Source organism: Bacillus rossius, chromosome 3, assembly GCF_032445375.1.
Source record: "Bacillus rossius redtenbacheri isolate Brsri chromosome 3, Brsri_v3, whole genome shotgun sequence".
Taxonomy (NCBI): domain Eukaryota; kingdom Metazoa; phylum Arthropoda; class Insecta; order Phasmatodea; family Bacillidae; genus Bacillus; species Bacillus rossius.
The window spans coordinates 69,029,145-69,042,611 of record NC_086332.1 but is presented as its reverse complement, the minus strand read 5'-3'; the positions used below and the strand labels follow the sequence as shown (position 1 = coordinate 69,042,611).

The window sequence follows — 13,467 nt, the reverse complement described above, 5'->3', positions numbered from 1 at the left end:
TGATAGGATTCACAGAATTATCGTGGCTCTACTCACAGAGCATCTAACATTTTGACCAGTGGTTCCCAATCTTTTTTTCAGTTCGCGGCGCACTTACAGTTTAAGTATTTTGTCGCGGAGCCCTATCTAGTCGATATATGTGTAAAATATTAAAAAAATATAACAAACGATATTTTATTTTATGACACTAGACACAGAAATGAAAACAACTACAATCTGAGGCTCACGTACCACAATTTGAGGCTCACATAGGTATATATAATACAATTTACACACAATAATATATAATTACAGAAATTCAATGCGAAGTTAATGTTACGTGTGAGCTTGGTGATCCCATTTCGGTGTACAACCCGAGCGTGAGTACTGGCGAACGCAGCGAGGGGTGCATGCAGCGCGCGCGATTTGAATTGATTATTGCGAATATAAGTTAAGTTTCCGGAGAAGAGAGAGGAGACGCCCCTGTCTGCACGGCTTCCCGCAGCAAGAGTTTCAATACATGGATAGCGGATGTGCTTATATTTACTCCGATAATAATCTGTAATTTAATATCAGAGTTTTAGGAGTAAATTTTTATTTTGCAAGAAATAAAGAGTACAACAAAAAGAATTGTGCAACTCAAAAATACACTAAAATTAAATTTCTTCAAATGTAAAGCTTTTAATTGATTATTATTCTAATAATGACCGCGTAGTAAGATTTTGTGCATAATATAAGTCAAAATATTAATTCCACTAATGTCCAAAATCTTTGTTTAGCGAATTGCTTGTCCGGTGTCATGATGGCTCAGGACTGTTAAAAATTTAAATCTTATATTTACTAAGAAAGCCGGTTACAAATTATCCAGGGATCTTCGATAATATACGGCTATCTTTCGTAAAATTACGGTCACTGAGTTAGCTCACATTTAACATGAATATTCTTGGTATATTAACAAAACATTCAAAAACTGATTAAGTCTAGAGTAAGAACACTCTTATTTTGTCCACCTTTGCTTAGAACGAAAAATACAACTCGGAAATAACATACGGCGTAGTTTCTACGAAGATTCAGCTATTTGCAATTGCGAAGAAGTATTCATTCATTTAAGGTGAATTCTTTTTTGGAAAGTCCGTAAATATACTGTAATTTCTAACAGTGAGGTAGCGAATGTCGTTATCTGATTTAAAAATTCTAGGACAAAATAAATATATTTGTTTGCTGTTCGTCAAAAACCTTTGCTCTCTTATCTCGAAGCTGTAATTTAAGTGTACCAGCTCATCGAGTACATTAGTAGTTCGCGAGTGAGTCAGCACCACGCGGCAACCTGCAATGGCAGTGTGTTGCCTGCTGAGTCTCTGATGCGTTAGACAAATAAGAATAAGTTGTTTGGAGAGTGTAAGAGTCAGGGCTTAACGTCGAGGTCATTAATAATGACGGAATTTTAAAGTGGGGGCGGGGGGTGATCATAATGGAGCATGGGCGGAATGAATAAATGCAACCGCTCACTTTCCACCATTTTACCCACTTAAGGTAGAAAAAAGCGTTCGTTTGACCCCGCAGCGAATGAAACACACACAGTCTCGGTGAAAACAAGAGATCGACCCACTTTGTGTTATTTTCAATTTTTTTTTAGTGAATTTAATGAAAATAGTGAATTGCCTAGTGTTCCAGTGGGAAACAACTTCTGAAGTTATGTTTAACCCGTTAGTCTCTTGCCGAAGTTGTTTTATGAGATCAGTAAAATAGTTTGATGTAGAGGTATAAAAAAGTTTTAAGGCAAAAATTAGTTGCAGCAGTCAATTTAATATTTACAATTACTTACTAATTGATGTAATTTATAAAAGTTATGTTTATGGAAAACGTCTGACGAGGTGGCCGAGTGGTTAAGGCATTGGACTGCTAATCAAATGTGCTCTGCACGCGTGGGTTCGAATCCCATCCTCGTCGCTATGTTTTATAGAATTTAGAAAATTTTATGTAATATTATGGTCGGATCAAGAAAATAATAATTTTTATTTTATAATTTAACGCCTCAGTTGTATTGTGTTACGTAAGGCGTAGACAAGTTTACCTATTAATGCTTTTCATGAAAAAGGGGGTAACTCTGAACCATCAACATCGATATTATTTATAGAATTTAACGATAAAGAATATAATGTGTTCTTCTAGGAATCTAACTTATTTCACACATATAAAGATTCTCCAAAATTATTTGACATGGAACTCCATTACAAAACATGGTAATCTTTCTCTGCAGTTTTAAATTCGTGGCCATCAGAGTGCATTCGGTAAATCGCAGAAACAAGTTGCAAAAAACCGGTCTTGTGAGTACGGCTTTACTCATCCTGCCATGCCATTTTAAGTTATCAATTCGTGTAAAAAACCTGCTAAAAATATCATAACTAAACATTTTGCATGGTGGGATTTTAAATAATTTGTTATTCTCGTGACGTCTAGCATACTTTATCAGAGAAAATTCCTGCTTCAGTGTCTACACGTGGGACCTTTTGATAACGTTGCAGGCATCGATCTTGAATCCATATTAGCTTCGGTAACCGTGGTCAGATGCATACTGAAATTTTATTCAGTAATCAAATACTTAAATAGTGTGTTCAATTAAATGTCCTTATTTATTGAATGTTTGTCTAACTGTGTGCCCTTTTTATGTTAAATAAGAGTTCAAAAGTGTGTCCTTGATTGTCGATCGAGTGTCTTTAGATGAAGAAAGTGCGACTAAATGTGTGTCCTTTTTTATTTTATGTGTGACGCTAGTGTGTTTTCTTTTTTGATGAATGTGTGTCCAATAGGTGTCCTTTTTGTCGAAAGTGTGTCCAATGTGTGTCCTTTTTGGCGAATTTGTATCAACATGTGTGCCCTTTTTGATGCATTATTATATATTGTGTGTTCTATTTTTATGAATGGAATTTTTTTACACCTGAAAACTAATTGTGTCTTTTTTCTAAGAAAACAGTTTTTGAATAAACACACAGTACCCTAAATTTCTGCTAGCGAAGAAACGGGTTATGAGCTAGTGTATAATAAATTAATATTAAATATATATTTATAAATGAACAGTGATGCACTCTTATTAGGAGAAAAAAATTGTTAGAATTTTTTTGTTGATTGGATTTATTAAGTTTGCAGCTAAATATATATAAATAAATATATAAATTCCAAAATCAACCATTTCACAGCATTGGAATACAAAAAGCCGGCTTCTATGTTAGCATGTGACCAACAACATTCTTTTTATAAAAGTTTGTACCACAGGTGCGCTATTATAGCTTCTAGCAAAACTTCTGAAAATTAAATAAGTAAATATAAATTAATTTCTTTTTCCATGCAATAGGAAAGAGTAATTTTTGAAGCATAAAAATGAGCACATGATTACTTGTTCCGCAGATCAACAACAATACATTCGCTCTTATAGCGCTAGGGGCTTTTCATAACCTTTGGGTGCACAGAAGTCGAAGTAATATTCTACGGGTAATGTTTTTGAAGTTTAACAGCATTTGGTATAAGAAATTCCGTGATTGGAACGGAAGTCGCATGGAACGGAAATATATAACAACCACGGTGATGCCATCTGTGGCGGATGGCGCAAACAAAAATTCACAAAGTAAAAAAAAAACTTCATAGTATTACTTTTTAGTGGATTTTAACAAGATGGGCTGTATTTTAATAAAATTCCTTATCAAAAATCAGGCCCAAATCCAGGGTTTAGTAGTTTTTCAAGTCTTTTTCACTTTTATCGGAGAAGTTTAAATATATAAATTATAATTTTGCTCTGCAAATCGAATGATTCGATAGTCGATGTAAATTCTCCGGCAGCGATTATAGCTGAGAGTGGGGAAACTAGGTGCGCTTCGCGTCCAGAAATGTTGTTGAAAACACAATTTCCGTATATTTGTCAAGCTCGGAATTATTTAAAATAATTCTACGTTTAATTTCGTGTTCGAGTTTCATATTATAAGTGTTTTTTGCAACATGAAAATACATAAATTTGCTTGCTACCGAGGTCACAAGTTACACCTCTCTGGCCATATTACCTGCCAGAAAGTCTAGTGTGTGCCCGGCTACAATGTTCTAGGTGCGACTGTACTGTCCTTAATGCCTTCCCTCTTGTCCCTCCCCTATCCATATACTAACACACACCCTTCCCGAGCCTACCTGAAGTGATTCCCGGAACTGAGCAGAAAGTTTCAAAGCGAAGACAGAGAAAATTGGACCCGTTAGCACATATTTTACAAAGTGTCGTTAGCATTGCATTAAAGAGTCCACTGAAAATTTCAAATGAATAACCACATCGCGCAGGGCAGCCACCTAATATACCGGCCATCAAATTACAACTTTATGAAAAATAAATGATCAACATTAAAAAATATGGGTTATTTCCTAATTCTGAATGACATTTTTTTTAAAAAGGCAAAATAGCACTGCTTTTTCCGAAGCGAATCGTGTTCACAAGAAAGATAAATACAGTAAAAATGAGTTGTACTGAGAGTTCTCTAGTCCAACAAGTATACTTTATGATTGTTCACTCACGAACTCGTGGCAAATTTTCAAAAAAACTTGTAAGATATGAAATAAATATTTTGCAGGGTAACTTAATCATGGACCTAAAGATAAAAAAAAGAGAAAGAAATTAACACAATCAAATGCCACCCTGGATACCGTGTTACAGCAAAGATGAACAAGCATAAAAAAATTTACATTCAAATACTTACTTAGACAAAACTCAAGGACATAAAATAGAAATATATTACTTCAAATATTAAACTGTATTGTTTCACGTAAAATTAAATAGGTATTATTATATTTCGATCAAACTCAGCTAATTAATATATGTTTGCTTACTCCTTTTCCTCATTGTCAATAATGCTTATTTTTTCCTCCATATCTCCTTCGCAGCTTTCGCGTGTTTGTTTCGTTTCCGTGGACGAGAAGCTAGAGGTTTGCCCGGAATTTGTTTACCAATTAATACTTAGATATTAAAATGAACTCAAAGAGCAAATTTAATATATAAAATAAAAATTACATTTATTTCCACAAACTTCACTACACCTTACTTCCTCCTACTAATGCTCACTCTGTCCCTTGAACCTTGACAAGTGTTTATTTTGTGTGACTAATCTTCAAGGTCAGACAGCAGTCTACTGCTCCCGAGGGGGGGGGGGGGGGACTATTCCGTGCGGCGTAATGGCAGGGGGTGTCAGTGGGGTATGTACAACACAGGCACAACTACTGTACAGTCCAAGAGAAAAGTGCTGTAGACAACTGACATATAACAAAAGCAGTGTTGCAAAACTGGTTATTTTTGGGTGTTGCAAATTATTTAAACAATCAAAACTGATTTTATTTTACAGATTAAGTTCAAAATAGCAATAAAAAAATCTGAAATTTTTCCATTGACAGATTAATGGTGGTTTTTATCAAAATAATTCAAGCGACATTAATGATTACAGCAAACATTCGGCAATTGATTTATCGCTTTCATAATAATTTATTTTGTTAGGCATTTTGTACAGATCACATCAAACCCAATTCTTCACGGTAAAAATGGATAGTTAATCAAAAAATTGGTACTCAAAGGCCCTCAATAAATTATCAAATTTGAAGTGAAATATTTTGAAAATTATGTTTATTAAACAAAAAAAAACTACAATTTTAAAGTGTCAATGCATAACTATTATACATGGAAAAATAAAAAATCTTTGAAATATGGCCTCAACGAATGATTTCAGTTTGAAACTGCGCCAAAATTTTAAGAATATTAAAACTGAGTTGGAAAAAAATTTCAAACTATTATACAATTATTAATTTAAGAGTAGTTTTAACGTTTTTCCTATTAACAACTACTTTTTCATATTCCAAGCGTAAAGATAAACTTGCGTGTAATTGACTTATGAATTTTTCCACAAAGCGTATGCTTTCTCTTAGAACGACAAAATTTAATACTCGTGAATACGCAGGGAGAATTAGCGCTGTTCCTACCACCCGTTGGATTTGTTTAATTTTATCCAAATAGATTTTTTTTTTGTATGTGGGAATACAATTTTCACGAGTTCCTGTATGATCAACTGTCATCCAGGAACAGAATCATGCCAAATAATCTCGTCTTCGGAAGAGTTCGATTTATTTACCTACCCCCGATCAGTCCCGAAAGTTTCAGAAGTTCATTGTTCGCTAATACTAGTTCATCGCTAAAATAGAAATAATAAAAAATAAAAAACACAATTCTGCGAGTTTTATAGATTTTCACGATTTTGTAATAATGGAATGTCTCTAGACGTTCCTGTAAACTGTTCCGTAAAATAATGGTATTTTAATACGCCGTATTTGTTTAGTACAACTAATTTAACATACATTTCATAAAACAGTAAAAAAAGAAGATGCACAAACGCAATTTCACTTTCCTTTCCGCATTAATGCCCATATTTTCAAAATAACACTAGACAAATCTTATCAATCACTATAGACTGTCTCATGCTTATATTGCAGTACACAGCTTAATGCGTGCGCTATTGCCAAACGTTATATATATATATATATAACGTTTGGCAATAGCGTATATATATATATAGGTATATATATACAAGTTCATGAGATGTGTTTCTTTAGATTTCCGAGCTCACGAGAGAAATATTTAAATAATCTATAGAGTCAATTAAAATTTTTCATATTATCGCTCTCATAAATCTGTAATCTGTCCCCTCTTTTAACTTAAACAAAAATAAGTTTACACAGATCAATTAATTCGAATTCATTCGGAAATTGTAATGTTCACTTCATAAAAAATTTAATATTTTCATATACCATCAAATTTCAAATTCGTATTATACATGTCAACTGCGCACTCAGATACAAGGACAACGCTTACGGCAGTCGACGTGTGTTGGAAAAAGAGAGAGAGAGAGGGAGAGAGCAATCGCTAATTTACGTCCGTAACGCAATCTAAGCGTGAGACGGACCGTTAGACCTGACATGACCACGCAAGTACCAAGGACTGACGGCGCCATCTGGCTGTCCGTCCGCGGCGCCTCAGACGAGCACCGATATGGCGGCAATATCTCACTCGCGTGACACGTATTGGCGCGCCGAGGTTGTTCCTTTTTTTTTTACGAGTTGTTGTGACTCGTGTCTGCAGGGAAGGGGGAAAAAGACAGGGGTGGGGAACACGATGTCGTCCCAAAAGCCGTAGAAAGATACCAACTTCTTGGAAATAACGTTAATGAATGTATCATCTAAGTTGGCAATGACTTTGGTACTGACGCAGTGTCGGATGTATAAAATGGCTTCGCGTTTTTTTTACTCCTTTATTTCTAATTGATATTTACACAGCAAGGGATAACATTTTTATGGGGGGGGGGGGGGGGGGAACGAGTGCGTGTAGTTATGTAAGCGTGTTAGAAGTTATACTTACCTGGCGTTGTAAAAACTAAATTTAATTTTGTATACAAATAATTAATAGAAATCAAATAATAAAAGGCATTAAGTGATATTATACATGCGATTAAAAAGTATGAATTAAATCACACTAAAAATTTAAATAAATACTTAGTATTCAATATTAGTATAAAAACGTACATAAAATAAATTATTAAATCTAGTAAAATAACCAATATAAATTTTATTTAATGATGAAAATCAATAAGTATCCTCATTCATTCTGTTTATTCTATGGTAATAATTTTAATTATTTATTGAATAATAATGTAATAATTTGTAATGAAAATAAAATATACATACTGGAACATAAACTCACTTATAATATTACACTTGAAAAAGTTTATAAACAAAATTTATATCTCTATTATTCATAACAAATAAATGTTTTTAATGACATAGACCAATATTCGATATCAATCACTGAAGTATAATATTTAAAAGCTCATGTGTAATTTTTATTTGTTTGAAACATTTTATTTGTGTGTAGCCTTTTTTTCATCCTGTGAAAATCTCGTTGTATATCGTAAAAATTTACATCGTAAAAATTCACTCCATATTTTTTTTTTCATAATACGCCTTAAGAAAAATATATTCAAAATTGGCTTTTGGAAACAAGTTAGCCTCGGAGCCCGAGGTTATGTTTTCAACATTATTGCCAACAGGAGCGGCTCCAGGACTGGGTCCTACGCCGTTGCTTTCTATTCCTATTTATCTTGTTTGTCTAGTGTTCTTTTGAAAACATGGACAGTAATGCGGAAAGGAAAGTAAAAATGGTACTTGGATGTAAATTAAAGTGTTGGTTGAAACAAAATTCAATTCATGATTTCGTATCGGAAAAACTGTCAAATATTTTATTTCCACGCATAATTACGCTTTTCCACCGGAATTTGATCGTAAGCGTTTATAATACTGACCTGGAGAAAATGTATCAGGAAAGAATACCAATATTTCTTAAGATAATTTATTAGCAAAACAATAGTCGAAATTTAAGTTACAGGATGGCTTATAATTATGTTTGCAAGAGATAATTTATCAAATTTGCCACGGGAGGGCCTCCATAAAAGTAAAAAAACCCAGGGCCCAGCAAAGTCTAGATTTCTTAGCTTTTTTTAATTTATTTTGGCTCGTAGTTCCCACACGGAGTTTATCGTACACTATATATATTTAAGGTCGCCGTTTGCCCGGGCACACACACGGTGCGCAGAGCTTCAGGCAAAACAACGCGGTTTCAAAACTACTCAAGATATCCGAGTGGCGTCTGTTAACGAAAAGCATGTAAGAGTTTGCTGAGAGCCAAAAAGTAGTTTCGATTTCGGATTAAATTTCTAAACTGTATTTTTAGAAGAGTTCAGATGGCTAAAAGACGTATTTTCAGAGTAATTTTTAGACATAAAACAACAGTTACAAATACTTGATAGCACTTAAAGGGCTTGCATTAAAGCTTTAAGTTTATTTCTTTGCCATATAATGTTACATTACCGCTCAAATTACACAGTTGTCCTATGGACGTCGAACCAGTCCACAGCCATGTACTTAGAGGCGACACCGCGCTAGAAGCACGAGCGAGCGCCGCACTTAGAAACATCCTGCCTCACTAACACACATACACCTCCAATAGACGGGCCCCTTAAAGTGAGCACTTCATCCTTGATCCTTTTCGTTATGTCACCGTCTCTATTGACCTGTAATTATGCAACGCGCCGGTAAAATAACAATAATTACTGAGTAAGGTAAATTGGGAACGTTACCAGCTAAAGCCAATAGTAAGAACACTTATAAACATTTGCCTGAAGTGTTTCTTTTCTCAGAAAATTTCTAGCCCCATATCTTCCCTAGAATGCAAGTTCGGCGCATTATCGCTGCACGGTTTTTTTTCCTTTTTAAATAATTAATTAATGAAAATTTTTAAATTAATTTACGTACTGTTATAAAAACACGCCTAATATTTAAAAGCTGAAGGCTCAAAATTCAGGTACCATTGTGGCCGATGGCAACAAAAAGTTTGAACATTTACTTTAATTTCATAAAATAATTTAAATATGTGCTAAGTTTGGTTTCATTTCAAATTTTCACTATCTGTCTCACTGCAAACCTTGTCGCAAAGCCTCCTCGCTGTCTGTCTCACACAGATGAACTCGCGAGGTTTCCCAGCGTCCAACAAAGTGGCCCTCGGTCATTCGACGAGTGTTTTGACACCAGCACGTTTGCCGGGCGCCAACTCAGCAGCGGGGACGGGCTCGAGCGATATGGCGGGTCGTGCACACGAGGCTCCCCATATCGCAGCACGCAGCCAATCACCGCAGAGGTCGCTCACATCAAAGAGACCGCCCCGCAGTACCGAACATGGCATTTTTTTTTTCCTGCACCTTGTGTACGGAGAAACTGCCACTAGATGCAGTCCATCAAAGAAAAATTGCACAAAAAAAAACATTCAATTTATAATGGAACGGAAAACAACTAAACAAAAAAAATATTTTATGTAGTGTACTTAAGCCCATGAAAATATGAATCAGGGTTGGCCAATATAAAATTGTCAAGTAGGAAACATTGAAATTGAAATAAGCCATACAGATATCAACAGTTTTTAAACTATTTCCACGTTTTATCGTTTTATAGGCCTATAAAAAATATTTGTAACCTAGATCACATTACACAAATTTAAAAGAACAAAACTTAGTCTACATTATCTGTACTATTAAATTTATAGTCATTCCTACATATTAGTTAAATACTAAATGCTATGACTTTACATGGTAAGCAGTTTTTAGCAACAAGTAATTATTACCTTTGGGCACTCCATATATTATATTATTATATAAGAAAGCTTAATATCTAAAATAAAAAGAAAGATACGAAATAATGCCTGAAAACAGTAATAAACAAGATAGTTTCTAATGGATCCTACCTCTCCCTCTAAAGATAAATTTATTTATTTTTAAAAATTTACACTACTTATTTAGTTCCTGTGTGGCCTTATTACTAAACGACAATAACACTGTTCCATAATTGTTCTATTGCAGTTTGGTTTGTGATAAAACTTGATTGCAAGCACTGACGTAAAGTAAAATGACATCTCCTAAGTATTAAAAATTTAATTGGCCTAATTTAAATATCCCTTTTGACACAGCCTTCAGGCGTATGTAGATATCGAAGTAGGAGTACCTATTTATTCTGAAAATATTTTAGAAACTTATCTAAACATCTGGAAAATTTTAAGAACTTAATGTACCGAATATATTTATGTTTTACAATATTACAAAATGTTCGATTAAATATTTTCTCATTTTTCATGCAGTGGAAATATTACAAATATTTTTAACTCAGTGTATCAAGAATTGAATACTATAGAACGAATTTCATATTATATGTCTACTAAGGTAATAATTAAATGTTTCTGGCCTTCAAACACTATTTCTCATCCCTTTTTCTAATAACGTGGACGTATAAAAGTTTGTTTTTCATCAAGGTTTAAGATAACAATAAGATGGTTAAAAATGCGTTCAAACGAATTCGATAGTATGAAAGTTTTTTTTAACCCCATGTATTCATGGTAATAATTCGTTTCATCAATAATTGTTTCAGACAAAGATTTAGATGAAGTTTATGATTCATACAATAATTATAACGGATTGATATTATATCTATTTTAATATATTTTATATTAAAGAAAATGTGCTTTAGTTTTCTCCGTGTGCTCCTGGATATTACTCTCAATATTTTTATGTTTTTCTCCATGTGCTCCTGATTATTCCTGTGGTTTTTGAGGAATCGATCTCTGCATGACATTTTTTTTACTTAATGAGGCATGCAATTTTATTTTTGGGTTACATTTAAATTGAGAATTTCTCTACCAAATTACCTAAGTTACAAATTTTTTTATGAGTTAACAATAAAAAAATCCATTCTGAGTCAAATTATATGCTTTGAGACAGCTGAGAAGCACTAGCATGCAATACGAACTTCCTTCTCCTTGGTGTCTAGCGAAGCCACCCTTCTCTTGCGATCGTTGGTGAGCATCCCACATCCTACATAAAATAAATAAATATTTTTACCTCAACACAACGCGAAGACATCTATTGGCAAGAATCGGTACTACTTGCAACAAGTTCTTTTGCATGAGATAAATTAACTCTCGCTGATGAAATATTTCAAAAATTGTATCTTAATAATGGTTCCAATATAAAACTCTTAGTAAAGATCTGCTATTAGTCTCAGTAACTAATATGGATCCTTGTTCGGTGTCTGCCGCTGTATCGAAAGGATACAGGTGGAAATTTTGTAGCAAGGAATTGTTTTGAGAAAGAATGGTAGACAACATGAGAAGAATGACTGTGTTAAAAATTCACTACGCAATATATAAAGATGTGTTCGTTGTAGCAAGTCGTTTACGCGAAGAGAAGGCTTAAAAATACATGATAAAACTTGTAACGCCAATCCTGCTTACAAGCTAGCGGACAACGATGGATCTATTAGTCTAAAGAAGAGTGCTCTGCATTACATCTATAATTTTCATTGGCTCTTCCGATCTCGACAAAGAACTTAAATTGAAGGATGTTGATGAATTATGGAATAATGATGATAATGGAAGAATCCTTAACATGAAAAGTGAGAATACATTCTAACCGAATTCAAGTAGAACCTCCGTACATTGTAAAAATGGTGGACCCTTAAAAAGGAAGCTTAAAGACGATGAAGAAGCTTCGACATCAAAGATTTCGAATTCTTGCAGTAATCCAGGTAAAGATATTGACTTTTACGATGGTGTCGACAGTGACTCTGAGGCTGGTGACAAAACCAACGACTGTGAAGAACCACCTAAAGCTTTCAGGATCAAAAGCTGTAATGAAGTCCTGAGACCGAAACGGTGGAAACATCGTGATAAAATAAATAATTCTGGTCAAGCTTATGATGAACACTGGGAAGATAGTGATCTTAAAAAATTAAGAACCGAGATTCCAGGAAGATGGTGGTAGCAGATGAGATTGATTATATGTCGTGGGAATATCCTAGCATTTTATTTGATCGCCTGAGACTGTTGGTGGCATCTGTTCGTTGAGGAAACTAATTGCATATTGACGAAGTATCGTCCATAATTAAATAACTGCGGGAAGCTGGCTACATACACTAATCACTTATTTAACTTTCATATGTATAACATTAAAAAATGAATCAATCATATAGATTTAAAAAAAAAATGTTTTATTTCTTGTAAACTGATTCCTACCTAAGACTAAGCTACGTCTTCGTTTATTGTGCTTCTAAATGTGCTTCCTTTTCGATGATTGTGCTTCTGATTGTGCTTTCTCTTCGTTGAATGTGCTTCCAAATATGATTCCTCTTGGTCAAATGTTCTTCCGATTGAGCTTCCTTTTCGTTGATTGTGCTTCCAAATGTGCTTTCAAATGTGCTTCCTTTTTTTGTTAATTGTGCTTCCAAATGTGCTTCCTCTTTATCAAATGTGCTTTCGATTGTGCTTCCTTTTCGTTGATTGTGCTTCCAAATGTGCTTTCTCTTTGTCAAATGTGCTTAAAGTTGAGCTTCCGTTTTGTTGATTGAGCTTCCGATTCTGCTTCCTTTCGATGATTGAGCTTCCGATTGTGCTTCCCTTTGAGGATTGAGCTTCCGATTGTTCTTACTTTTCTTTGGTTATGCTTCCAATTGTGCTTCCTTTCGATGAGTGAGCTTCCGATTGTGCTTTCTTTTCGTTGATTGTGCTTTCAATTGTTGGTCTCATTGTTCGGAAATGTTTGGTCTATACAATTGACATTAATTATGACCTGGTCTCGTGGTCCAAAGACACTTGGCCTATACATATAGCATTTTACATGAACTGTTCGGAATGTATTCTAAGTATCGAAAAATTGGACTTCGAATTTAGGCAAATGGACAATGTATTTAATTCTTTGGATAGGTTTTTTGTCTAGTGATGATTTTTTGTAGTGTGAATGAGTAATAAACTCCACGAAAGGTAATGGAAAACAGAATATAACATTTATTTTAAGCTTTAGTTAACCTTACCACTGGCCGAGAATCAAA

The 13,467-nt window shown here is 34.2% G+C and overlaps 1 non-coding gene across 1 annotated transcript; it reads left to right on the top strand.

Annotated features, from left to right (window-relative positions):
• Nucleotides 1-1,847: 1,847 nt before the first annotated feature.
• On the top strand, nt 1,848-1,929 carry Trnas-gcu (transfer RNA serine (anticodon GCU)). Its single transcript has one exon. It is a non-coding gene; the product is annotated as a tRNA-Ser (tRNA).
• The last annotated feature ends 11,538 nt before the right edge of the window (nt 1,930-13,467 follow it).